General features: G+C 46.1%; 1 protein-coding gene across 3 annotated transcripts in view; it reads right to left on the bottom strand.

The window, feature by feature from the left end:
- PDGFC (platelet derived growth factor C) overlaps positions 1 to 10,056 on the bottom strand; it is a 187,893-nt gene that overhangs the window by 139,176 nt on the left and 38,661 nt on the right. The gene's annotated exons all lie outside the window — the stretch shown is intronic.

Genomic DNA, 10,056 nt, shown 5'->3' with positions numbered 1-10,056 from the left:
CGAAATATAAAAGCAGAGATTCTTTTTCCGAATTCCATTCAATGTCATGAGAATGACCAACGATGGTGAGTCACTCCTTTTAAAATAATGTATATCATTCTCAAAAGAGGAAAAATCATGCAACACATAAACCCATATTCCAACAGACACAGCGTCTAATCAGTCAGCAAATATTTATTCATCGTTTACTAATATATGCCAGGAACAGGGGACAAAGAGATGTTTTAAAAGGTCAGGTCCTGTAATTCTGCAGTTCATGATCGGGAGACCATACAGGACCAAAAAAGCAGCTAAGATGGAAAAGTTGGGGGGTTCGGGGAGGAGGGTTAGAGAGGCCATTAGGAAGACACGCAGCTGCGTGGTCGGGGAGGGAAAATGAAAGAAAAGATGTCCAGTGTGGAACGGCTGGTGCCTATTCCAAAAAAGAAATGTCGCCCCGCCTCATGCAGAATTAGAGCAGTTGAAATATTATTATTTCAAGGTCCTGCTTAATATGCCGCCCCAGCCACGCATCCTAGCCTCAGATGCAAAGAGGAGGCTCTCAATAATCGTGGGCCAAGTGAATAGCCATTTTTTTGTCTCTGCAGAGCTGGGTCATATAAAAGTTTCCAACTTCATTAGCCTGCAGTCAAGTGTCTATTCAGGAGCAGATGAACCTGCACTCTGCATTCTTGAATTTGGGCTTTTTTTTTTTTTTTCCTGCGTAAACTCATTACCTCTTCTTTTGTCAATCATTGACCAAGTGCCTGTGATACACAGGGCTTCCTTCAGTTGCTGGGTATACTGACCTGAGAAAAATACCCTGCTCTTAAAAATCCCATCGGGAAGAAAAACAATTTTTAATAGATTTTATCTGAAGTAATGAGAAAAATATCAGGCGATGACATGCGCTTCGCAGGGAATTAAAATGCTGCCATGTGACACAGACAGGTGGATCCCCTGGGGGTCACAGGTGTCTTAGTTCTGCTATCCCAAGAAGCAGACCGGGGGGCAAGGATTTAGGTGCAAAATGTTTATCTGGGAGGAGGAAGAAACATCAGTAGTGAGGGGGACTGAGACCAGGGAATCAAGTAGCCAAGAGAAGTAAGGACAGCGCATCAGGACAGCGACCACTGTGAGCAACACCACTTCATCCCTGATGCTAATTATCTGGGTAAATGCTGGGACCCTGTGAACACACACGTTTCTGACTTTCCCAATCCTGTGTGATGGGGAGCTGGGGTACTGATACACCAAATTCTGCCAGTCATTGGTTGAGAGCTGATGGAGGAGAAAGCATCCATTCTGGGCAGTAAAGGGAGGCTCACTGGGGAAGAGACAGCATGCAGGCAGTGAGATTGGGGGGTGGGGCTGCAGGTGTGCAGTAAGGTGGGCAGGCAGCGTGGACGGGTGCCCCTGCAGGACCAGGAGGCACCTGTGCTGGCATCTAAGCAGAAAGAAGGACCCAGGGCAAAAGATTTCCTGACAGAAGGCCTTGCTAGATCAGGGCAAGCTTGGTGTGCTTATGGAAGGTCCCCTGGACGGAATGTCAGGAGGAGAGCGGGAGACTAGTGACAAGTCAGACCACGGGGGCTCTGGAAGCCAGAGTAAATGCCTGGGGGACCCTGGGGTGGGGGAAGCGCAGGCTTGTGCATTTCCAGAAGGGGACTCCGGTGCACATGAACAGGGAGGCCTGAGAGGAAGCAGAAAATGAGGGCGTGGCTGCAGGGAGGGGTGGACGTGAAGAGAGAGACGTGGGCACAGAGGGGAGAGGATGAATCAGAACCCTTCGTCCTTCTTCATCAGCAACTCTGTCCATGGCGGGGGCAGTGGGATTTCCACCAGAAGGAAGACTTGGGGAGGAGCACATTTGTGGGGGGAAAATGAAGGGCTCGTTTCAGTCAAGTTAAGACGCCTACGTGATACCTGCAGACAGGTAAATAATACAAGTTTGGATCAGAGAGACATCGGAACTACAGACGGACATAAGAAAGTCATCTAGACACATACAGCATCGAAGGCAAGAGACGAGATGATGTCACCTCGGATTACAGATAAGGAAGAAAGGTTCCAAAGACAGACTTTTGTACTGCAAGGAATAATTTCATGTCAATAGCCTTTTACTGGACCAGTAAAAGGTACCTCAGTTATCATAGCCAACTCATTATTTCATTCATTCATTCAATATTTATTGACTATAAAATAGACTTAAGGCATTATGCTGAGAACTACAGGAAATTAAAAATAGATATTAATCCTCCTTTTTAAAAGCTAAGATTTGCAAACCATTCAAGATTAAAGATTGACCACAGTAACTGTCCTAAGAGGTACAGAAAAAAGGACCATGAAAACTCGGGAGAAAGGGATTACTTCCACCTGGAAAAATCATAACAGGTTTTGAGCAGAAAACAGCATTAAAGCTGAGGCTTAACACCTTTTCAAACTTGTAGAACTTGCACTGTAAACACTTAGAAAGTGGATGCATTTCAAGACTTAGTGATTTACAGAACAGAACCACAGACCTTGGAGGGAGTAAAATTCTAGAGTTCATTAAGTAGCTGAATTTGCTGGATGATAAACTAGATGAATGGGCAAGGTGGTGAGTATTTCTAGAACACCACATTTACTCAATTCATTTCGAAAGTAGCCTATGTGAGGAGACAATTCACTTTTTATGTGCCAAAAATATACTTGGTTGAGTTTAAGAAAACTATTTCAGAAGCCACAATTTCAGTGCACTTCCATTTTCAAGAATACTACTTCCGTGGTACTAATGCACTGTGAACCGTCATTACGACCTGAAAGTGCACTTCTCAGTTACATTGTCCATTTTGGTTACATTTTTCCCACAATGTAGATAATTTAACAGCACCTTTTCCATCTATCTGCCTGTCTGATTTTTATCTTTAAAGACTGGAAATGCATGTATGAAGTTGGATCTGCAAGGTGGGGTTACTAATTATTGGTCAGTGTACAGGGAAAGAGCAGACCTGGGCTGCGGACGAAGATGAAACAGGCTCAGGACAGCAAAGTGCAGGGACTCGCTGCTGGGAAGAGGCCGACGGAGGGGACGGGTGGACACACGGACAGTTCCACGCTCCACACTGGTCTCCAGACAGCCTGCCCTTTACGCCCTTCAGCTCAGTTTCTGCCATTCTTTGAGACCATGCAAAACAGCCTTTTATGGTGGTGTTTAAAGACTTCTGAGTACACAGCTCCTAAAAACACAAATTTAGCCATAAAGGACTTTGTGAAAAACACTGTGTACCCAAGATGCCACATTTTCTTGTACTGCTTGTTGTCAGAATAAAGTTTATAATAACTGAAGGACCGAGTGTTTATCTCCACGGTGGGTCTCAAGAGGGCTGTCACGATAACAATATATGATTACGCAGACAGGAGCGCCAAACCAAACAGCAAACAGAAAGCATGACGGGCAAAGAAATGGTAAATTCGATGACTGTGCGTGACCTCTTTCAAAAAGAAAGGAGTCGAAACAGTTGCGATAAATGAGTGCCCGAGGAGCATCGCAGGGGGTCAGCTGGAAGTAACAGACAGAGAGGCAGTGTCAGCCCTGCACAGACCCAGCGTCTGAGACCATCAATGACCTGGAACCCCTGAGATAAAAAAAAAACGTGTGCAAATGACATTGAGCAAGAAGGTACAACATACACACCCATCAACCGATTTGGAAATAAGACTTAATAAAGTGCTAATCCAATATTTAACTCTCTGTGCACTCCCAAAGAAAACTATCATTGTCTGCTCAACACTTAGAAATTATGAAAACATAACATATTCTCTGTCCCAAGCCAAATAGGTAAGATGCCAACTGCGGAAGGAAGAGGAGAAAAAGGAAATTAACAGGAGGAAAGTACGGACATCTCATAAAAATAACTTTTATAGTTTGTAAAATATCGATATTTCATAGCAAAGAAAAGGGCAATAAAATATAAAACTACTCTCCAGCTAAAAAACAAAACTGGCTCTGCCCCGTGGCATCTGCACATGTAATTTCTATTCTTCCAAACTCCCAGAAAGCACCAGAATACAAAAGAATGATCCAAAGAGACAAAAATGGGTCCTCTTCCTTCTCCTCCTTCAATGAATGATTTACTGTTCAACAAGGGTTAACACAGGTCAGCTTAAGGGGGAAAAAAAAAAAAGAGGGCACTCGTGCTCAGCCTTCACACAGAGCAGAATGAAAAATTGTCCCCAGTTATTTACCCTCCCGTGACTTATGGGTCCTGGGCACAGTTGATAACGCTTTTAAATACTTGGTTTCACATCAAGCCACCTCTCCTCCTTTCAAATGGCCTTTTCAAGATATCTGTGTTGACAGGCTCGAACTCGCAGGGTCCTGCTCGGGGGGCCACCCAAGTAGAATGCTGAAAAAACCCTCAGCTCACAGATGGTAATATGCCAGGTGCCAGAACACCAAGCGGGCTGCCTTTTGGGTCTGGATGGAAACCAAATGAACTGAGCTACTCACTGGATTAACTTGTCATTAGACTCACATTTCTAACCTCCAAAGGGCACATTTTATTTTTTTGCCTCACCTGCGTGCCTTTGTGAAAATACTGGGTATCTTACATGCACTGGATGTAAATGTTACTTAAAACCGCATGTTAAGAAATAATCTTGTTCAGAAGCAGGTTTTAAAGAAAAAAAAAATTCTCTCAAGGTCACCCTTATTGCTATATGACTTTTCCAGGGAGACGCTTGGAAAAAGAATTTCAGGCAGTGGGAAGAGTGTGTTCAAATTCATGCAAAAATCATCAAATTGGGGGAATTGAAAGGAGTTCAGAAAAGCTGAGGCTTAAATAACAGAGGTGGATGGGTGAAGGCAATAAAGCATTTGAGCTTGATCTGCGAAACAGGAAATCCTGCTACTAGGTTTTTGAGCGGAGAGGCAATCAGGTACGGAATGAATTGTTGACATGACCTTAAAAGGTATTTTTTAAAAATATGGTGTCACCGCAATTGTTACAGAGTTGTAAACAAAAATGAAATCCCATTATAAAGCTGAGACTCCTTGTCACAAAGGCCACAGCGTAGGACCTAGGTTTCTATGTTGAGCACACGTGAAATTCAGCCTCACCCTTCCCCCTTTATGACTGGTGCTAACGTCCCAGCCCAGTGATCCCATAATGGCATTTCACCTTCCCCTGCTCCCTACCAGCTGGGAAGGGAGGGTGGGCAGCGAAGTGTGGGGCGCAGCCGGGTGGTTCTCTGTAGACGACACTGACAAGAATTGTGAAAGCAGAGGATGTGACAGCGTCAGAGTCCTGATCTGCAGAACCTGAAACCAGAGGTACGACCCAGCTCCCCGAGACCCCAGGAACCCCTTCATGTGATGGGTAAACTGGCACAGATTTCCTGTTACTCCAGCATTTGGGGTTTCCTGCCTTGGAATACTGGGGAGCTTCTGAACAGATAACTGCTCAGCGACAATAAAAGTTCATTGGGAGAGCTCTCAGCACCGGGACAGGAGTGTGCTATTTCTACCAGGAAAAAGGCTTCAGTTACAGGCAAAGATCTATGGAGGCTGAAGTCTCCTGGGATCACGTTCATCCCACTGTTCAGTGCATGTGCCTCGGAACAAGGGACAGTCGCCGGGCAGGCTGGCTGCGGGGAGGGGCAGGGGGATAACCTTTCCTCACCATCCAGGAATCACAGCCCCAGGTTCCCTGGCAGCCCATCACACCTTGACCATGGGTTACAGCTGGACAACCAAGGCCAGGACAATGGACAAATGCCAGCTGTTACCATTGGCCCTGCCTCCCTAGGAGGCCCGAGTCCCAGGAAACCCGGGGCCACCCAGATGCTCGCTATGTGAACCATTCTCTTAAACTGAAGTGGAGATATTTATTCAGAGTTATAGTTTATACTTACACTGGAATGTATCTTTGTGTGGGTTTTAAACACTACATTTATAGGAGTTTATTATTTTTTTTTTGACTACATCTGTTGAACAGAAAACTCTCAGGTGGTACAAGATGCTTTCCTTAGGTTTTAGAATCTTCTCTCCTTTGAAAATTGTTCCATACAGCCTTCAAGGAAAGTATTTTATGGCAACATTTAACAAGCACGTGATGCTTGGTCAGGACATTTCTAGTATAGGATTTGGCTTAAAAATAGCTCAAAGTTTTAGACAATGTATGAATAAAGAGCGAGGAGGGGCTATTTACTTACTAACATGATGCTAATTTAATTTACTATGAGGAACTTTTTTAATACGCCAAAAAGTCTTGTTTTGATCAGGAGTCTGTGTTAATTTCCTCCCCACCTTTTCTACCATCTCCATTTCTAAGGGCAATATTTAAAAAGGTTTATGAATGAATGCACTTAGGTTTCGCTCTTGGATCTCCAGGCAGGTATAATATTGACTTTATCTGGTTGAAGAAAGTAAACCCAGAAATAGCCCCTCTATTTGTGCTGAAAGAGGGAACCAAAAAAGTGCGGAAAGAGAGTTAATATGTAACCCAATCATCGCCAAAGGGGTCAGACACACCTGCTGGGAACCCAGGTGTCGGCCCTCAGGTTCTGTGCCACACCTCCCTGAACCAGGAGCCGGGGTCTGCTCCAAGACCCGCCTGAGGGACAGTGAAGGAAGCCCTGGTCACAGGAAGTGTCTGGATTTCAGCTTCACATCCTTCTCCTAAACTGAAATGCTGCTCACTCACTTGATAGAACATTCACACCCACTACAGTATACTCACTGTTCGTTGAGTCCGTGATCGCTAACGTTCCAATCAGCTCAAACGTGTTTGTAACCGGAAATCCATACGCAGCTTTCCTGTGGTCATTCGGGGACAGGTTGTACGGGGTCCCCCAAGGTACCTGGTCCCCGCTGGTGTCCATCCAGGGGACGCTCCCTTCCTGTTTTCAGTCCCATCCTGTGACCAAGTGTCCTTTCCCCAGTATACTGAGTGCCATATCTTCCTCATTTTTATGTTTTGGGGGTGACTTCACTGTTTTCAATGGCCCCAAACACAGTTAAGTGCTGGCTAGTGTCTTGAGATGCCCCCTACGGGTGTGCGACAAGCCTGGTCCAGAAGTAGCCATCAGCCATGAGTTCAATGGTCCTGAACTCACAGTACATGTCAGATAAGGTGTCTTTAAACAGAGACACACACAGGACCAGGTTACCAAGAGATCGGCTGAGGAAACCTGTGACCAGGGGCTGGCGGGCCCCGATCCTGTATCTCCCCCAGGTGTGATGGTTCTGTATTTGCCAGGTCAACATTTCCAGTGACCGATCCAATGTAACTGCCACAAGTAACCAGAGCTTATGTTAAACCACAGGCACACACAATTAAAGACCACTGTCCCTTGCTCTCGGGGAAATTAAACTGTCAAGTACACACTCTGTAAAACATCCAAATACAATCGAAATTTGTGCCATTCTTCTCCAAATTTTAAAAATACATTAACATCACGTCACTGGGGTTAATATTAAAATATAAATGCCCACGGTCTCGGGCTGCTGTCAGATGATGCTAAAAAGCGCGGGGCTCCTTGCTAGCTCGGTGACATCCTACCCCAGCCTGGTGTGTCCACGAGCTAAATCCACACACGCCCTTCGCCTCCATAGGTTTCAAGAGCTGTGTCTGTTTGTCCAGGATGTGAACTGATTCCCTGGAGACTATTTAAACGTCGAGCCTGGACGGCATCTGGAGAGTAAGTTGTGATAGAGACTTGGGGTCTCGGGTAGGGGAGAGGGGTCCTTCCTTCGAGGACGGTTTCCACCCTGCTCCACTGCTCCTGCCCACATCCTCCACCCTCAACCCCCTCCTCTTAGAGGGACAGGGAGGAGCTCATGTGATGAACTTTTCTTGCTGGTGTCTTACGGTGTCTTTAAAGCAAACACAAGCAGCTTCTGGCTTCTCTCTGTGACCCACAAAGAGGCCCGCACTCAGTGCTGTTCTGTTCTCAGGTCATTCTCTGGTCCAACAAGCAAACAAAGGCAGGCTGTGCATCGGCCATTCTCCCCACCCAGGCCGCCCCCTTCTCACCTGGTCCCGTGTCCTCAGGTCCTGAGCTGCACAGGCCACAGACCAGCCACACCCCCTGCATCCCCTGCTGGGTTTGCTGAACAGCAGGCACAAGCTCAGGGGGCAGGAGGAGGAAAAGCCTGGGTGTTTCTCCCCCAACTCCCTCCTCCTTCCCGTCCCCTAACCCCCCAAACCCCTGTCCTCAAATTAGGGGCTAAGTGAGTGTGGTTCAGGCACCCCTTGGGGTCTCCCAGGGCCTTTCCAGGGGTCCGTGAGATCCAAATTATTTTCATAATAACATTAACACACATTTTGCCTCTTTTAATCTCAGTCATGAGTGTGCAAGTTAAAGAAAGATCCCTTTGATTACCTATTTCTTATCTTCTGTGCACAAGTTGAAAAGCAAATAAACTGGAAAACATATTCACCAGGTATGTATCAATGGATTACACATTTAATTGTAAATATATTCTTACACATAATGAGAGAAAGACACTACATGATCCAGCAGTCCCACTCCTGGGCATATATGTGGAGGGAACTCTAATTCGAAAAGATACATGCACCCCAATGTTCATAGCAGCACTATTTACAGTAGCCAAGACATGGAAATAACCCAAATGTCCATCAACAGATGACTGGATAAAGAAGACGAAGATGTGGTGTATACATATGCAACGGAATACTACTCAGCCATAAAAAAGAATAAAATAATGAGGAAAAAACAAACAGACCAACGCAAACATAGATCCAGGGCATGAAGATGCACTCACCAAAAGCGAAACCCAGATGGTGACAAATTATGAAGAAAAACATTCCATGTCACCAGTACTAAAATTACGCTATGCAAAATGAAAAATTGCTTTCTAAGTGTTTTAAAACAAGATGTAGCTACAGAGGGTAATCATCACCTCACTGCCTACAGAGACACAAAAAACTGGGCCAAAATGTGTGTATTGTTCAGTGGAAAACTGGTTGAAGGAATTACAGAACATGAAAAGACCTGCACATCATGAACAAAATAATGCTGTCAACTCATATTTTACATCCATGGTATTCTATTATTTAGCAAAAACTCCTATGACAAAGCAGATGGACCGTAATATTCCACTTTGGTGAAAAGAGAAATGTAAACATGCACACTAAGAAAATGGACGGTGTCACACCAAAATTTAACTTCAGTGAACACGCAGCCGAGATTCATGAAAGCAGAGAGCAGCAGGTGACACAGGGAAGAGATCCTGGGGAGGCTTCCTGGACCGGAGAACACAGAACCTGGGACTAAACTGATAGCCGTCCCAGGGCGGAGGGGTGGGTGCTCCAGGAAGAGGGCAAGAGGCATGCAGAGCTGGGAGGAGGAAGGACAGCTCCACCTCTGCTGTTGGGTTCCCACGTGGGACCAAGAGGTCCATGGAGGGAGGAAGAGGAAAGACCGGACTGAAAGATGTGAAAACCACGCTGAGGAATGTGGATTTTACCAGAAAGGCAACGGGGAGGGTGGAGGAGGCTGTAAGGGTCAGACCCTATAAACACAAGGAGAAGGAGACAGGGGAGGGCACTGCGGGGGCCCGGGATGCTGTGACCTCGCCCTCAACTCAAGCAGCAGCAGAAGGACTGCAAGGAATCCTTAAGATGCACTGGGAAGTAGAAACAATGGCTCTTGGGAAACATTTAAATACAGGGAGTTCATAGGGGAATCAGGGATTCAGATTTCTGACTCCAACACTTTGGTGACACGTGTTACCACTCGCCAGCTTCAGGCTGAACATTTGGGTCTCCTCAGGGAATCCCCGTGTTGAAGTCTAGCCCCTCCCTGCGATGTTATCAGCACTCAGGACCTTCTGAGGTGGATGAGGCCACGGGGGTGGGGCCCTCACAACGGGATCAGTGACCCCAGAAAGGGACCTTCCACGCGGTGAGGTCACAGGGAGAAGAGTGTGTGAACAAACGGAACCAGCTCTCACCTGACAAAAAGTCTTGGACATCCCAGCCTCCAGAACTGTGAGAAACAAATCTTGAAGGCTCCCAGTCCATGGTCTTTTTGTTCCAGCAGCCCAAATGGACTGCCAACCTTCCCGTA

Source organism: Camelus ferus, chromosome 2 (assembly GCF_009834535.1).
Source record: "Camelus ferus isolate YT-003-E chromosome 2, BCGSAC_Cfer_1.0, whole genome shotgun sequence".
NCBI lineage: Eukaryota > Metazoa > Chordata > Mammalia > Artiodactyla > Camelidae > Camelus > Camelus ferus.
The sequence above is the reverse complement of the archived record's forward strand: the minus strand, read 5'-3'. Positions and strand labels throughout refer to the sequence as shown.